A 15,825-nucleotide genomic window follows, 5' to 3' on the forward strand; every position below is an offset into this window, starting at 1 on the left:
GCACCTAAATCGAACTTTTTTTTTTCGATTTTTCCCTTATCAAAATGTGGCCGCCGCCACGTGATCGAAACGGCTACGTCGTCCTCGGTAACGCAGTGCCATAGTCACTACACTATTGCGGTGAATGGGCTAAACAAATTGGAATAAAATGTGGCGCGCAGCCCTTCACTTCATCTTCATTACATGTGGCTACTAGTTGGAGTACAAGTACGAATAAAAATGCATTCAGCAGACTATTTTCCTATACATTGCAACTACAATAATAAAACTCATTCGCTCGATCACTCACTCACTCACTCACTCACTCAATGAGGTTGGCCCCTTATGTTTATTTCTTTAGGTTATCCCCTTTATCCTTCCCCCTTTATTCTCCAATCTGTATTGTCCTTGGAACCCCAGCGCTTGTTTAGAAATAGATCTTCCGTTTTAAATCCAATAGAGGCCTGAGTGCAGGGTACTTAGTTGAGTAAGAAACAGTATTACATTGTGCCAATGAAAATTAGAAAATTGGTCAAGAGCACGTTCTTCTGTAAAAATGGCCAAGCGCTGCAGTTCGGGTCCATATAGGATTCGTTCAGTTAGTTCCTTGAATTATATTCCACACTTCAATAATAAACACATTCTTCACTTAAACTAGTGAAAACGGTCAGACTTACGCCTGATTATGTTTTCATAAGAAGAAATCAGGAAAAGTGGGTTTTATGCGCACCCTACAAGAAAAAAGTTTAAGAAGATGACTCAGAGTCTGCACAGCCTGATGGACGACTTGGTTTTTGTTGACTCTAAACACCACATTGCAATTCGCTTGGAAAAAGCCCGACCATTCATAAGACATAGCCAACCAAATGAAGGTTAGTTGTTTAAGGGAAATACTTCTGTGACCGCAGACGTCGAGTGACAAGAGACAGATCACGGGTGTGTCCGTCCCCCTAATCGCTTAGAATTATGTGATGCAGCCGAAACTTATATTAAACTGGAGGAGACTACAAGTTACATGACTCTAAAGGGAACGCGCTCGCTTGAGGTAAATTCTCACACATATGGCAGATGCTAGGTCTTTCAACTCATTTACGTAAATTCTTGAAATGCGCACTGACATATTGTACTCAGCGACAATCATTACGCAGTGCGTTTTTTTTTGTGACTAGGGAAGCAACACTTTTTTTATGGTATCACACTGACACATTCCTTCGCTTAATAACAACTTCGTCATGGTAGAGGCCAGCTCACGTACCTCCGTTGGCCATACAAAAGAGAACCTGAAATTCAAAAATATAATTTAAGATTCATACTCACAAGGCCGCTTCAACCTATTGTATGAAGTCAATTCGCGCACTGGTTATTAGTGTTATGTTTTGTGGTTTTTACTTGGTGCTCTGGCTTTAATGCTCAAAAGGTTAAAGATTCTTTTTAAACTATATATATTAAGTTTATTAAGTGAACACTGCATGGGACGCAGACAAAAAGTAATAAGTAGTCATATTACTTAGTTTTGGAGAAGAAAACGAAGCCTCATTTTAAACATTCTACATTGCTAGATTATTGAAATTTGAAACAATATTTTTTGTGCTGTAAGTGTACCTGCTTGGCTCTTGACTAGGTAACTAGCTCGTTTGTTTCAAATTCATTTATGAAGCATGATTATGTACGAGTTATTACCGAATTAAGCCAAGCCACATGCAAAAGTCTACGGCAAATCATAAGCTTATGTATTGCATCTTACTTACACTGGCTAACCTCCCTGTCTTTCCTTCTCTTTTGTCTCTCTCTTATTTGCTTCCGTCTAATTTTAATCTCGTTTCAAAGTCACAATATGCACAAATCCATTTATATCATGGGGAGAAGTACGTGTTAATGTATCGTTCTATCGCTTACCGGCAGGAATAAACAACTTCTTTTACAACAATTTTAAGTACTGTAAGAAATGCAAAACTGAATGTGAAACCGATCTCATTCAAGCAATCATACTGATTTTAACCATTTAAATTGTAAAATAAATCCATATTTACGGGTTCAATGTTAGTTTTATTCCTCTGAAGTTTTTCAACATCATTTCTCGGTAATCCCTGGGTAAGTAAACATTTGTGTACTGTCATTGCAATCCAGAACTGGACAGAATGTCGACAGCTTACAACGATTTCCTACAAAATTCTACGGACATCTGGTTGCCCTTTGCGTTAAATGTCTTCCACTAATGCAGATAGCATAATACAGAGTAATAATGCTATGTAGAAACGCTTGCATACGCGGTGCAGACAATGCGTTAATTGCTAATACGAGCGCTTAATATATATGTCTAGAGAGATAGCCAAGAAACGCAATGTCAATCGACATTAACGTGGCACGCTTGTCCTCGTTGTCACTGCTTTAGTGGGTATTTATGGTATGCTATTCAAACATCCCTTGCTATTTGCTAAGTTGCCTGGTTATTGTGACTCTCGTTGATATGAACGACTCGAAGTAGGTACATTTTTGAGGACACAGAACTTTCACCTATGCAACTGCATCGCGTTCCTATGAAGACTCACTGTCTGGATAATAAACAGGGCAGGAATCTATACAGCCGCACAAGCCCATGCGGTACATATGAATTGCATTGCGTTGCCAGTGCAGAAATTTTAACTTTAATGACTTAAAACCGTTTTCACAAGCGAATTGCTTACGGTCACCGCAAGATGCATTGCTTCGCCACACCTTCATCAGGGATGCTCCAGTTGTCGTATGTGCCTAATGAAATACTCTATTACAGCAGCCGTAACCTTTATGGAGCGATACTGATGTGACTTACTATTCCCGTACACAAAGATTACTCATATCAACGTATTCTCACCAATGTCGAAAATATCGAGAGGCCGTAACCCATCTTCCTCGTGGGCTGCTTGCGAACTGTGAAATGTAAGAAAAGAGCATCGCATTAGAGGTCACAGTCACTTATATGGTGGTTAGCCTGTTGCACATTTTCTCTTTTTATTTATTGAAGGAAATATTTATTGAAATATTATTGAAGCAAATACCCACCTGATGTTATTTCCGCATGGAAAGCCTTTCAATGTAAGGTTTCCAATGGAGACTGAAGCACGACCCTTTTTTTACGAAGAGAATAAATATTTTCTTGCTATTGACCCATCACTCGTAAAGTAGCAAAAGTGTGCAAATTTTGGAAGGTTAACAATAAATTTGGGCGAGTTCGTAGTTATGCTTTGTGTAGGAGGAGAAATAGAGATTTACAAACAGAGGGACATCAGTGCGACTGAATTTTAGCAACGGTAAATTTAAAGAAAGTGATGTAAAAGATTATAGCCATTCAAGAAATAATGAGAAATTAGCCGCTATATTGCCAACAAGCAATCACACTTGGTCGCGGTTGCAAAAGCAGCAAGAAAACGGCGACGTCAAAAGAACAGGGGCAAAAATATGTCAATGAATTTTTTATATAATATACCTACAAATGATGGGTTCAGTGTACCGGAAGTTAAAAGAAAGAACAGCTTTTCAGAAAGAGCTCGCGCGAACAACTGTCACGTGGCTCACAGGAAGAGATGATAGATTTAGCTTTGAAAAAGAAAACATGAAAGCCTTATATATTCCAACAATTGTTTACGGAAAAACGAACTCAATAGCATTATGATCTATAAACAGCTTTTCTTTTAAAGAAATATGCCAGAATAACAAAAGCGTGTGCACAAGGAAGATATTTAAATGTATCACTGCGTCGAAATGTAATTAAATACATTTCTAAGCGCGGTTATAAACAGTTCACACCAAAATTCAATGCCCAGATCATTTGCCGTATGCATTGTACTTGTTTGAACTTTACATGAACTTCGTATAGATGCGTTGGGAGATGTCTTTCATTTTCCATTGTTTATAATCGCCCCCACGTTTCCTTAAGCGAAAACCATAGCGGGCATCACAGATCAAGCTAACTCCTAACGCACAAAGAAACAATATAAAATTTTGCAATCTCGTCATCTTTAAGTTACCCGATTTTTTCATAATGGGCCTGTGGCAGTAAGCATAATTCTTGCCCTTGAGCTAGATTATTCGAAGCTAGATTATGCGCATTGCTAGAGCGAGAAATTGAAACACAAATTAAAGTTATTAACAAAAATGCACAAATAGCTTCTTAATAATGATTTTACGGAACATATTGCAATTTGCGAATTGCAGCCGGTGAATTTGCAAGATGCGTCTACTTGAAAATAATTTCCGGGATTACACCAGTTCTTATATAGTGCTTCCCAAATTGTGAGACAACATACACGAGCGTTTCAGCTGCTTTTGTGCTTCAGCGTACAGAAGAGCTTATGGTTAATATTGTTAAAAAAAAAGTAAGTGGAACAACAGTGCATTTTTACGGCGTTTGATGGCGCTTATCTTCAAGTTGGTGTCATTCTGGAAGTTCATTGCATGTGGATACGCCTTGCAAACTCAACGGCTACAATTCGTCAATTCCGATATGTACCGTAAAGTAAATAATTGAGAAGTTAATTAGCGTACTTTTTCTTCGATTGAATGTGCATTTCGATTTCTGGTGCATGTAATTCTCGCCTCTGAATACTCCAGCTAAAGAACTAGCATCATCTTATTTGCCACAGGCGATTTTTAAAAATTCTGCATAACTCCAAACTGATCACCCCGTATGTAAGCATAACCTGCATTTATTCCTAAGTTATTTTTTAACATTGTAATTTAATCACTTTTCTCGCAAATTCTTTCATCAATGTATATAACACGGTATTTCTAATGGCGTCTTTTGTAGCTTGCTGCTTTTGCCATGTTTTCCCATTTTATTTCTCATCCTAGGGTTTCGTTGCAGACTCTGACTTTCGGTACATCGTCTCTATCTTACGTGTAATCTACACACTGTCTTTTAAATGAATAATAAAACAAACTGAAACAAATTGAAATTAATTTTTCATCACATCTGGCCACCATTTCAGGAGTCCTTCCTGCCTTATGAAAACAACCATAATCATGGCATGTCAGAGGCCACAATTTAGAGGCTATAGCAGCAGGAGGCGGTGCACTGGAATGATGCAATAACTTCACCATTGGCCAAGTTGTTCTTAGCTTCCTTCGTCTTTGTTGTTGTTTTCGCCATCGTTGTCGTAATTGTATTTGTAATCATCATGATTGTTGAACAAAAGGAACCATGTCATCTTCCGCAAAGTAGTTCATTACATTCTGGAGTGTCAACGTAGTTTCATACTACAATGAGCTGAGTGACAGTCTTACAGCAAAGCCTTCTTAGCCCAGTCTGGTATCGTTGAGTCGGTCGGCTTCTGGCCATGGCGGCTCAGCACAACTTGTCACTCGATAAAAAGAAATTGCATGGCCTATGGTGTATTTGAACCAAGCTGTCATCCGGAACAGTAGCTCTATGGTCTATGCCCTGCTTCGGCGAATCAATGCGTTACGCCCGTGGTGGAGGGCGCTGTCTGGTGCGTGCTGTGGTGGAGACTGCTGCATAACAAGCGTTCATACCACAATGGCACGTGGTAGGTGTGGCCGATGCATAGGTTTCCTAGTCACGCTGCCCGCCATCCGGCTGAGACTCCCGAGTGGCGGACAGATAGGTTGGCTTCGATTTGCGAGTGCTATGATCCATCGAAACCGATGGACACCGTCGCTATGCTGAAGCGAAAGTAAGGTGCGCGCTGCCACAAAGCCCCCCCCCCACCCCCTTCCCCGTGACGCACTGCGTATTCGGAAGCGCCGAGAGCGGTTATTGTTTGGCCACGTCGAAAGCGAGATGGCTGAAGAACCTGCACCTTGTCTTAGTATGGTGTACAGTAGAGTAAGCGCCACAATGACAACGCTTCAGAAAGTATTTCTGCGCGTGGGGCGCGATTCGAGTGACACTCTAACAGGTGGCATGCCTACAATGTGCTGTCACTCTGACTCCCTCAGAATAGTTGCTAAACCGTATATTGCGTAGGCATGACGTAGAGAAGGGCGTGCGCGAACGACAGAGTGAAATTCAAACGAGTCACATTTGGAGGCACCAAGTTGAACCGCTTTCGCTAAGTTCAGCATGAGGAGCGTTTCTAATTTTGCATTGCGCAGAAATTTCTGCACCTTACCGTCTTCCGCTAAGGTGATGTGCCACGCTGTCCCCTATGGTTGTCGTCATCGTGGTCAGTGCAGTGGTCGCCACTGCTGGCATAATCGTCGTTGCGGCAGTTGTCACCGTATTCATCATCGCTGCCACCCTCCCCATCGTTAAACTATGGGGCTTTACGTGCCGAAACTAAGCTACGATATTATTATGAGGCACGCCTTAGTGGAGGACTCCGGATGTAAATTTGGCCACCTGGGACACTTTTACCGTTCACCCAATGCCCGGTACATGGGCAGTTCCGCGTTTCGCCCGCATCAAAATTCGGATACCGCGGCCGCGATTTATTCCCACGCCATCGGGCTTAGCAGCGAAACACCACTACTCCAACATGGCGGTTTTTGGCCGTCGTCGTCATCTACGAGCAAACAATTACTCTATTTAGACGCCCCAAACCACTCGTTCAATTTCACCGGTCAATCTTTCTTCTCTTGCACCTTAACCATTTTTCTTTTAAAAATAATTTCACTCGTCATTTAACAATGTTTCATTTCATGTTTGAGGAGCACAGGCAGGAGTGCGAGCGCAATACTACGTTCTAGTGGATACGTAACGGTTTCAGGCACATTTTGAATAGTACTCACGTCGTACACTCGTTTGCCCAGTAGGTAATTTCTGCGAAGGAAGAGTCCGCGGAGGCTTTTATAACAGGTTCAAATCAGTGGCAAAACATGCCCCATGATGGTTCCGCTGATTTTCCGTTGTAAGTGTCACGGTAAGCAAAAGAAAAAAAAGATCAACTCAATCTTGACGCGCAACAATAGTTTCGGTAATTTTCGCAGTGACCGCATGTAGAAATATCATCAGCCAGTTGACCTCTTCAGTCGACACATCAGATGTGGGCGAGAGGAGAGCGCGATCGCATCCGGTGGTCTACTGCAAACGGTCATACCACAAACGCAATGAAACATGCGCGCAATGTCTCTGGAAATGACGCGGTTCATGTTAGCGCAATAGCATTATGCCTCGGTCCGAAACATGAACTTTATGTCGGTAAAAGAATGCCTGGCTATATATGTGTCTTTGCCGCTTCCTGTTCTAAGACGAAAGGCATCTGCGGATTTCCTGAATATCTTCCTGCAGCTTCGGCCTAAAGCGATCTTATTTTGAACCAGGCAATGTTAATTTCGCGCGCATATCTTCGCTACAAAAAGCGATTGACTTCATGTTGGTGTTTCGCAAATAGAATGCACATAATTAAGTAAAAGGTGTAGATTATTGAGGAACCTCTGAACCAGCCGCATCGGGCGTGACCCCTGTTAATGGCAATAAGAGGAAGCATGAAGACTGCGAATCTGAATATGGGATCTAACGTCCCATGCAACACACAATATACTATCGATGCCGTAGGTGTGGGTGCGAGTTAATATAGAACACCGGAGGTTCTTTAACTTCCCGGCCCTAGCGATGCCAATTAACGCCATTATAGGAAACATTGCAAAAGGATGCAAGAATAAAGCTTACAGAAAAAAATTATGCATGCAGCAAGAAAATTGCATAGTTTTGAGTGACAACTGTCAGATGGGATCAAACGCGGCAAGACATGCGCCGCTGAGCAGAGAAATCAAATAAGAAAATCAATTGTAGCACTGACATTCTTGATTTCAAGTTAGTACTTATTGAGCGCATTCCTGGATAATCTTGTTTTACAATAAAAATTGTGTTGAAGAGAAGCCGAAACAGAAAACAATTCGACAGCACCCATCTCACGATGACTGTCGCCGGTAATGCGTCTTGCACTGAATCAATGTAGCGACACAGCGTATTGCTGGCGTCGAAACGAGTTGTGCATGAGGCGTGAACTGCAGCGTAATTCCTCCTCCGCGTTTCTATAAGAACACTCCGCGCCATCTAGCGCCGCCGCCGCGAAGCCTGCGGGTCACCTCCGAAATGCACGGCGCGCAGGTCCGTGGCGAACACTTAAAATCGCATCATGCGGCGATCGGGCTCGTATCTCGCGCTTCTGTCCAGACACGCTGCGCCATCTAGTGGAGCTGCCAAGAACTCCGCGCGCAGCCTCTGAGACAAGAAGTCTGGCACGCCACTGCCTCCGAACGCTGAGTATTGTACCCACGCTTGCCGCAAAGTCATTGGCGCATACTCAATTATCCAAGTTGGCGAGAGGTTCATTGAAGGGAGGAACACGCCCAGTGCGTTCATGGCGCAGCACGCTAGAGCTTTAGCGGGAAAGGCGTTCTTTGAAAAGCAGTCCATACCCGGCGCGTTCATGACGCAACCTGCTAAAGCGTCGGGTTACTCACCCCGAGGAAACCTTGCGATGTTGGTTCGATTCTGCTCAGCACCGGGTAAATTCAGGGGATCTTACTCGTTATTCGAGAGCGGCACATTCCAAGTGACACATGTACAGCAACCAAAGCTAGCGCCAAAAAGGTTTATTGGACACCAGCACAGACCGAGTGCCACATACCCAGAGCTCCAACTCGGCGTCAAGGAGTTTCTTCGAGCAGCGGTACCTACCCAGTCGCGCGTCTACGGCGCTTCACGTCGGCGTGATAGAAGTTCGTCGAAGGGCGGCACCTATGTACTCATTGCCACATACTCGGTGACCCCGCTGGTATGTAACAAAGCTGCCTGTTGTGCTACTCATTCCACCACTGACCCAGGTGAGCAGGAAAATGATTTGATGCACACATATTTAAAAACATAGATTGATACATCGATGGAAACATTCAAGCATATATTGATAGCCCCTGGAAAGTGCGTGAAGTACCCTAATGCAGGGTCGGAGGCGCGGAGAGGTAGCCGCCGTGGCCATTGTTTATTTAGGCCGCCCAGCCATGGTGCCGCGGGATCTCGGGGGCGGCTGACACAGCGGCCGCTCAGATCGCGCGCGCTAGCGTGTTCTCTTCTCGCGCTACATGCACGTGAGCTGTCTTCTTCTTCACCGGCTCAGGAGGCAATAGTCGCACCGCCACACTAAGAACGATAGAAACATAGATATGTACAAGTAGATACTTGATCCCCAGGAAGTGCGTGAGTAGAAGAATGCTAACACCTTAAATAACCTTGGAATGTGCGCGGGCAAGGTAGAATGACGTGATGGATACAAATGCACATGCCTTGTGCTATCTAGGAGGCGTTGGCCAGCTGTCAGAAGCTTCCACCTCACCTCAATATGTACTCTCTCATTAAAAATTTTGTCAGTATTGAGTTGTTGCTGAAGTACTACGGCTATCAGCGATCCACCTCAATATGCCTGAGGTAATACTCAGAAGTGGCTAAGAAATACCATCGCATAATTCCACAGTGCAGCCCTACTAAGGGACTTAATATAGCATGCGTATGTCAAATGAACTCAACACGAAATAATGCAGGCTTTCAAAATCCTTCATTATATAGGACACACCATTGCAAATATACTACAAGGTACCACTCACGTTAGAGAAGCCTAATCAAGTTTAACTAGAGGAAACCTTTATTGCAAGTCAATTCAAGACAGCTTACTGATAGAAGTCACCAGATTTTTTTTGTGTGAGCGACTAGTTTATTTTGATGTCGCGCATTGATGAAATTTATGAATGGTTTTATTGTAATTGCTTCCCGGTGACTTTCTTTCTTTTCGTAATTTCGTCTGCCATGTATTCAAGCGATATGTTGCTTTCATAAAGTGAAGTCTCGTTTTGTTTTTGAGTAATGCTATTGAATCAGATATTGGATTAGTATTATGAAGTGATTGCCACGCAACATACATATTGAATCATAACAGCCAGTACCGTGCGTTACAATATTATTTATAGAAACTCACCAGCAGCACAAGCTACGAATGGTTATACATTTTCTGAAGAACGCTATCGTGTCCTCTAAAGTATTCGGGTGAAGCTGTGTGCCATGACGTTCTTCACGGGAGTACAAAAGACTTGGTCGTCATGGTAAACGCGCTCCGGTCCCGTCGACATTGTCATAGACACCATATGTTGTCACACACACGCATGTCAGATACTGTCCTCCAACACATGTTAGCGTAAAAAACAATTCCTCGCCTTACACAAACATGTTGGGCCATCTGACAAATGCATTGCAGAACTTTAAGATATACACGGTTTCAGTGTTTACAAACAAACCACGACTGACGCTGATTGGTTGCCCTGTGGAAACTTCCGGTAGACAGACTTCTGTACTTCCGGCTGTGCATTTTCAAGGCCGATGCGACGTGAGACCAGTGTGTCGGTGTTTCTGTGTGCTGCTTTGAGCTGATTCTGAGTGTTGAATGTAATTATCGATAGGTCGAGTGACTACTTGAAGGCACTCAGCACCGAAGCGAAGGATCGGTACCGCCAGAAGCTGGTATTTAGAGGAGCAGAGCTACCCGACCCGCTGGACGATGACGTGTTGCGCTTCTCGTTTTCATCCGGCTCCAAAACGCTTCACCCAGTCACTGCCCCAGACATTTCTGTTAATCTTGTGGAAGGTGTGTGCTTTCACACAAGACAACAGTCCAAGAGCTAGAAGAACGCCGAAGCTTACAATGCATTTGTTAGCGGAAAAGTGAAGTGTCTTGCGTCGTTCAAGTCCGGCAAGCGTAGGGAAGGCATCGTCGTCGTAGTGGCAACCGTAGAAGCGAGCCAAGCTTTGTCCAAAACATATCGTCCATGGTGCGTTGTTCACGACGACGGCACCATAGTGGGCGCTCACTGTACCTGCATGGCTGAGTAAGTAAACGACAATCGCAATGGCAAACTTAACCGCTTGCATGTGTTAACCTTTGTGGAGCGCTCGTGCGATTTGCTGCGAAGCTAAAAAATCGAACTATTCTGGGATGTAACCTCCTGTCCTTTCTTCCTATCGCTCCCACCTTGCTGTGCTCTTGCTGGCCCTTTGCTTTCCGTCAGCCATAGCTCGCGTGTCGCAAGTGCAGATGGCGATTACCGCGGCTGGCAGCAATCATTTTCTTTTGTATCTGTTGTGAAAAATAAATAACCGCTAGAGAGAGAAAGCGACGTAGCTACTTTCAGGGCAATGTGCAGAACAAGCAAGGGAGTTGAGGGACTCGGAAAGAGGCAGCAAAGAAACGAACATCCGGATGCCACGGATGCATTTTTTTAATTCTCTTTGTTTGTGAGGAAGCAACTGTCCTCAAATGTTTATAAACTGGTAATGAGCTGTCGGTGAAATTGTTGTTATTGTATTTATTTATAGTCAATTACCAGCTACTTAACATGTTACATCAATTAGTTTCCCACATCAAAAAAAATCCCCTTTGCCATTCATGGCATCACATTGTTTCATTGATTTTCGCTTTCAGGATAAATACTTAAAATTCCAGCAAAGAGCGTCGGGATAACAATGATGAAAAGCTCAGTATTGTGGCCATTAGGAGAGCTGATGCGCTAATATTTGTTCATTTCTAATGCAGCACAGAACTGTAGACAAACGTTGCAATAGTTACTTGAATTATGGACTAGAACAGTCGTGCTGTTACATAACATCGCTTGAAAATTGTTAATGTATTTATAGTGCAAATGTGAGCAGTGAGCGTCAGTGTACATAAACATAGTTCAATGCTCGAGGGATGTTAGAACTCATCCTTTGCTTTGATTTGTTTAATGTCTTCACTACAAAGTTTTTTGGTAGTACTCCTAAGTTGATGTGACTGCACTCTTGCAAATTTCAGTCTAGGAGAATGCTACATTCACGTTGCTGCACTGCTGTTCAGTGTGGAAGAAAATGGGAACTATGGTCTACACAGTCCATCGCACACTGATGTTGCGTGCAAGTGGATCAAGGTATCAAGGAAGAGCACAGTAAGTTCAAACAGTTTATTTTTCTTTTGTCATCCTGTCGTGACATGGAAGTCCTCATCGTAAACTGAGTTGACGTCAAAGCTCAATGCAGGCGGCACCAGTCAGTGACATAATATTTTCCAAGCCCAAGACAGGTCAGCCAGTGCCGCAACCTGTCCCCAGAGGCCAAAACAGCAAACCAAGCTGGGCGGATCAACACGTGCACAGCTTCTTGCAGCAAGTCAAAGTAAAAAAAGGTCCTACTCCAACACATCCAGACAGCTTGCACACATTTAAGCATAAATTCTACCTTGACAAAGCTACAAGCAAATAAGGCTTCTGTGTTCTCTTTTCCACTTGTTGTAATACAAAGAGGATGCATCTATACACGCCTGCTGTTCATTTTTTCAGGTAGCTATTATAAATGCTAAATGATGTTTGCATGACGGTGTTACCTAGTTAACATTGTGTGCCATGAATATGCTTTATGTTACTTCCATGTTAACAGGCATTTGCAGGAAACACCCTGCTGCTAACATCAATAACCGACAGCGATGACACAGATTCTTCATCTGAAGCAGCTATTCAAGAAGAACAAAACGAGCCCCACTCGAGTGAATAAGTTCCACAGTTTCCACTTTATTCTATATATGCGTATAAAGGCATGGATATACAATCAGCTACAAAAGTGCAGCTAGGAGTTTCATGTTGCAACACAATCGAAAAATCAACAGATTGGGAGTCAAAATCATTGATGTGGGCATCAGAGCGAAAGGACGAATAACACCATCATGAATGCATGGCGTGATTCCATACAGGAGTTGTGCAGATGGACTCGTAGCTGAGATTATGAGGCAGATAAAGGCACCACATACTTTTGACCTTCTCTGGGGCTGTTAACTGGAGCCAAAAGTTAAGAAGCATTCTTTGCTCACAAGTCAGCAGCACATCAAGATTTTCAGATCCCCGAGTGTGGTTTGTGTATCATTAGGAAGCAGCCATATCTAGCTGCGTCTCCTGATGGCATTGTATCTTGTGCATGCTGCGGAAAAGCTGTACTAGAGGTGAAGTGTCCTGCCTCTTTCAAAGGACACCCACTAAAATCTGCTTTAAAGCAGTTGCCATATTTATACGAAAGTATGCAGCCAAGAAAGGAGCATGCCTACTACGGTCAAGTGCAGGCCCGATTGGCAGCAACCGAGCTCTCTCGAGCATACTTCGTGGTATTTACAGGTTGTGCTCTAACTGTTGAAGTCATTTCTTTCGATGAGAGCTTCTGGGCTGTTGTGAAATCAAAAGTAGAAACTTTTTTTTTTACATTTTCCCTGAATTGCAAAACATGACCATCCTGAAACAGATGCAACATGCCATGATGACATGTATCTGCCGAGGTGCCAAATCTGGCCGTGTTGTGGGCTGCTCACAGTGCAAAGATACTTTTCACCTCAAATGTGCAAAACTGAAACGCACTCCTGCATCCTGGGTTTGCATGAAATGCCAAGTCAACAGTCAATCTGTTAGCAACTGAGCTGAAGTGCCTATCTAGTCACAAATATATCATCTGACCGCATGGAAAGCAAAACATATTGTTATTGTTAATCAGGTGAACTAACTGATATTACGTGTTTAGAAACTAGTAATTAGCTATAAACAAAATTTGCTACATACAAAGCTTTTTATATCCGGTTATGGGTTTCGAAATATGTGACAGAATTATTCGCCCTCATTAACGACGATGAGAAAATTCCCTTGGCTTACTGTATTTTGGGACTGCTTCTTTGCTTGGTTGCCGCTGTTCTTTGTTACAATGAGTAAGACATGGATCATTGCGTACTATCCTTCTACAGCAGCTCAGTTTTTTTTTTTTTTTTGCCTGCTTTGGTTTGTTTGGATTTGAACCACCACACAAAGTCTGTGACGACATCGGTCAGCATAGGTCATGTGAAGTCATGTGAAGTAAGGAGGAGCCAAATTCTAGTAGCCAATTTTTAATGGCTGTCGTTGTGGCTCTTGAGAAAGCCTGCTTTAATGTTGCAATAAAATTAAGCGAAGTGCGCCGAACAAATCTGCGAGCTTTTCGTAGACTGCCATTTGTTCCGTCTAATTCCACGCCTGTCTTCCTTCGTCTTGGACAAGGAATCTGTACGTTCGCATTTCGGAAAGATTTGTCCCGGACCGTAGAGTACAGCCTAGCACGGGACAGCAGTTTCCCCGTCCGTTTCACGAGAGATCATTTGTTGGCAGAAAACATCGTGTAGCGAAGAGCAAACAAAGCACGCGCGGACGCACCCAAAAGACGGAGAGACCGAGAGACCGGAAGTTTCCTGGGGGAACATCCGGTTTGAGGCGTGCTCGCGCACTCTGGCGGCACGGAGCCGTCAAAACCATCTATAGAAAATTAAGTCCTAAATGCTTCGCATAACTTTGACTCCAAGAGTGAGCGAGATCTGGATTTCTTTTTTTTTTGTTGTGGTTCTGCATTTGTAAGACTTCATGGAGCACCTACTCAGCCTACGGCTTATGAGGATACCGGGATACGGCAAATCTTTATATTAGCAGTTCCTTCCATTAATCATCGGCATAATCTTTTTCTCTGCCCGTCCTTCTTCCGCAAGCAGTGTCTTGACAGATCTTTAAATACGCAGTTCCTTCTCTTAATCATCATCATCATCCTTTGTCTACCCCATCCCAGTAACACAGTGCAGAGTGTTAGCTCAAGATAGCGTTTCTCATTTTCTAATAAAATTTTTTCTCTGGTGACCAAAACAGTCCAAATGAAAATACAGCACAATGGTGGTGACCACGAAACAGGAATCGTGGAGTTGCGAAAGTATTTATTCCGTATGAGTAGAATTGTTTGTGCATTGGTCGGCAGTGCAATAGTGCATATGTATGTCGTAGAGACCTTAGTTACCATGATATTTTGAATATGTCCTCGCTTTCGTTTAATGATAGTCCTTAACCGCTACCGTAACATGATATTCGCTCCACATAGTGCCCTGTAACTGAGTACGTCAACTTTCCGTCTTCTTCTTTAAGCCCTTCCGCCATGTTTGCGAGCTTGGTGATAGAGACAAGAACCCAATTAAAATTATTTTCTTCGGGGTTCGAGATGGCGTACACAAAATATCCATCATAGGTGATGCGTGCGCTGAACTCGCAAGCCTAGAAGAAAGTAAGCAAAACATTTTTCTTATAATCCGGTATACAAGACCGCATCAAGATACACACGCGCGTAAGGTAAACATCTAACTCAACCATCTCCACAGTAGCACACACAAGCCTTCGTAACGTCACTATCACCATATGATTCTTCAAGCTTAGTGAAGGAAAAGAGAACTACACCCACAAATCTCTGATTATGTGTATTCTCTACCAATCGAAACTACTTTTTGCGTGTAGATGTATTACGAGACGTCGACCGCTGCGATGCTTTTATTTCAGAGCAGACGAAGCAGCCCACGAGCCAAAAGTTGATGATTAGACGTGTGTACAGATGACGACAACGATCTGCACCAACAGCGCTTACAGTATTATCACTGCTCTATCTAATTATCTTCCTCTTTATGCTCAGTTTTCTCTTGATATGTTACGTATTTCTATGCATCAACAGACAGGCTGTTATCAGGGTCATGACCAAAAAAAAATCAGCACCCACTCTTTTTGCGCTGACAGCAATTACATGGACACGGAAAGTTGGGCGTGCTGGTAAAGCTGCATGCTGAACGATAAACAGCTAAAAAAATGCGGGGACTAGGAAAAGAAATGGGTGTCACAGGATACGACATCAAACCAAATTTTATGGGAGAGCCCGCAAGATTATGTACACCTCTTATTCGAGCACTTTCATGCATGCAAGGTGAAAAACCAAGAACACTAGGCAAAAATAACGGAAAAAATATAAAAACCTATCACTCTCGTTCGAAGACGGCGACTTTCACATCCATTTCTTTTCTCAGTATC

The sequence above is a fragment of the Dermacentor andersoni genome, chromosome 9, assembly GCF_023375885.2.
Source record: "Dermacentor andersoni chromosome 9, qqDerAnde1_hic_scaffold, whole genome shotgun sequence".
NCBI classification, from domain to species: Eukaryota; Metazoa; Arthropoda; class Arachnida; order Ixodida; family Ixodidae; genus Dermacentor; species Dermacentor andersoni.